Raw genomic sequence first — 3,215 nt, 5'->3', positions numbered from 1 at the left:
CTTCCTTTCTCTTTTTATTTCAACCTCCAGGGCTGTGCATGGGAATATTTAGAAATAGATCCTGTCCCACTTGTATTCATCATGGCCTATGCTGCCACTTAGCATAACTGAACATTTGTTGTTTCTCAAGATCTTGGCTGTGTTAAGTTTGTCATGTGCAGGGAGAGAATAAAATGGAAGACTTTGTGCTTGGACAGGATTTTAGGGGAAAGCACTATAGGGTTACGAGTAGCTGTACACAGTTCATAAATGGTTCTGCCATTTTTCTTCCCTCCCGCCTTCCTAGTCCAGCATCTGACATTCTGTTACCATAAAAGCTTATAAATGAAGCATTCTGGGGTCATTACATGGCTATATACTGTCCGAGTTGTGATTGCATGACTGTCATTGGCATCCATTTGAGTGGGTCTTGAGGCAATTTCATCGATTAGGCAGTGTCTTTGGTTTGCCACTGATTGAATCCTCAAAAAAGAGCTAAACATAATATCAAATCTTTGACAAACATCCCTGAATAGCGGGAAAAAGGGTTTTGGACATCAATACTTTATATTTCAGGGATGCACCTACAGATGTGAAGCTACTCTGAGACATCTCTGTGAATAAGCGACACAACTCTTCCTCAGTCCAGTCCTTTGCAGGCTATTTTTGTATTTCTTTTGCAAATGGATAATTTAGATTGAAGGAAAGTGCTTTTCTCACTGTCACATGAAGTGCAAAGACCAGTCATGCTATCAAAGAACATTGCAAACCATGTAAAGAGCCTCAAACTTGACAGAAGATCAGCCGGCAAAAAGAGAAAACCCACTTAGTAGTTAGAAGCTTCCATTCTGTTTCTTAATAGTTGCTGTATTTGTGTGTGTGTGTGCCCCCCCCAGCATTTTCTCTGCATTGGTTGATGCTTTGAGTTTCTACTTTGGAAGACATTATCCTCTCTTTAACCAGCAGTTCCCTGTTGTTCATTATTATTGCTGTTATTGTTCATACTATTTGCAGGCTTTCTACTCATGGCACCAGGATCGTTGGGGTGCATGGCCTGCAGCGGTTTAGCATTAAGCAACAAAAATGGAAAATTTAAAAAATGGTTATTTTCAAATAATCCAATGACACAACTGTCTCAGCACACAAATGCAAAGATTCCACCTATGTCTTGAAGCCACTGCTGCCAAAAATTTTGCCACAACCGACGTCATGCCAAAATCATTTTAGCTAGCAAAAAAAGCAAGAGAAGAACCAGAAGAAATCATGGGCTGAATCCAGAAGCCACTCAAGGGGGTCAGCAGATAAGGAAGTGAATGGGTTTGTCTGTTGAGATGGCAAATCAATGGTGCCAGTGCTGACCGCACTATCAGCTGAACCTGAATCTGGAAAAAAGTTTGGACCAGGCTCGCAATTACTCCTGAAAGTTCCTAACTGGGAGAGTTCATCTGTTGAACTTTCTAACGTCAACTTTCCACTTCATAACTACACCAAGCCAGAAAGTCCAGCGGTCTGATTAAAAATAAAGCAGCTTCGAAAGTTCAAAAACAAATTCTCTAATAACTAAGCAGAGGAATGAAATTTACTTAACACTCGCTCTAGCTTGAGCAAGAACATGCAAAAGAGCTCGTCAGAATACAGAAAGGTGTGGGAATGGCTGGGAAATGGTCCAAATATATTTTTTCACATATTAAGTAAAGCAGCAAAGAACATAAGAACAAGCCAGCTGGATCAGACCAAAGTCCATCTAGTCCAGCTCTCTGCTACTCGCAGTGGCCCACCAGGTGCCTTTGGGAGCTCACATGTAGGATGTGAACGCAATTGTGGCCTTCTGTGGTGGCTTATTTGCTCCCGATCACCCTGGTCTGTTAAAAGGCATTTTGCAATCTCAGATCAAAGAGGGATCAAGCATTGAGTAGCCATAAAGTCGACTTCTCCTATCCATAAATCTGTCAAGCCCTTTTAAAGACTATCCAGGTTAGTGGCCATCACCACCTCCTGTGGCAGGCGTATTCCAAACACCAATCACCGCGTTAAGTGAAGAAGTGTTTCCAACTTTTATTAGTCCTAATTCTTCCCCAGCATTTTTTTCAATGAATGCTCCACTGGTTCTGAAGTATTGTGAGAAAGAGAGAAAAATTTCTCTCTGTCAGCATTTCTACCCCATGCATAATTTGCCTTGGTAGACTTCAATCCATGGCTCCCCCTCTCAGCCGCCTCCTCCTCCAGAACTAAAAGGAGTCCCAAGCGGCTGCAGCATCTCCTCATAGGGGGAAGGTGCTCCAGTCCCATCAATCATCCTTTATTTGCCCTTCTCTGCACTTTTTCTATCTCCTCAATATCCTTTTTGAGATGCGGTGACCAGAACTGGACACTACTCCAAGTGCGGTCGCACCACTGCTTTATATAAGGGCATGACAATCTTTGCAGTTTTATTATCAATTCCTTTTCTAATGATCCCCAGCATAGAGTTTGCCTTTTTCACAGCTGCCATGCATTGAGTTGACATTCCCATGGAACTATCAACTAAGACACCTAAATCCCTTTCCTGGTCGGTGACTGATAGCACTGACCCCTGTAGTGTGTATGTGAAGTTTGGATTTTTTGCCCCTATGTGCATCACTTTACATTTTGCTACATTGAACTGCATTTGCCATTTGCCATTTGCCAAAGGAACTCCTGTGAGTTTGAGCACAACTCAGGGAAGGGATGTACAAAAGTAGTGACCATCTACAGCAAAGAGACATGCAAGAACTTCACCAATAAAACTTTCTACAGTATTCTGCAGACTTATATACATTTTGGACTCAAACTAACATTTCTCGAACAGGTTGCTCAGCAATCATGAAACATCCGGTGAAAGGGGCTCGTTGTCTCAAGATTCTTGTCAGTTATTTCTTATTGAATTGAAATACCATTTTTAAAGAACATACAGAAATGCAACTAGTTACAGCAGCAGAGTAGTGGCCAGGCATGGTGGGGGCGTTCCGGGGTGGGCAGCTCCGTGGCAGGGGCGCAGGGTACACATGCACCCCGGTCACAGTTTCCCCTCACTCTGCCTCTGGAAGAGACTTAGGTTCCCGCATGAAGGTTTATAAAGAGCAGTCTGGGATTTTCTACCCAAGAGAATTTTGACAAGAACATATATTCACAGTTAGTCTATGATTCAATTCTGGACCCTTCTTCTTAAGCCATTGCCTGCTGACACCCTGAGGAGCTGCAGCAGGCGCCACTCCAAC

The sequence above is a fragment of the Sphaerodactylus townsendi genome, linkage group LG11 (genome assembly GCF_021028975.2).
Source record: "Sphaerodactylus townsendi isolate TG3544 linkage group LG11, MPM_Stown_v2.3, whole genome shotgun sequence".
Taxonomy (NCBI): Eukaryota; Metazoa; Chordata; class Lepidosauria; order Squamata; family Sphaerodactylidae; genus Sphaerodactylus; species Sphaerodactylus townsendi.
The sequence above is the reverse complement of the archived record's forward strand: the minus strand, read 5'-3'. Positions refer to the sequence as shown.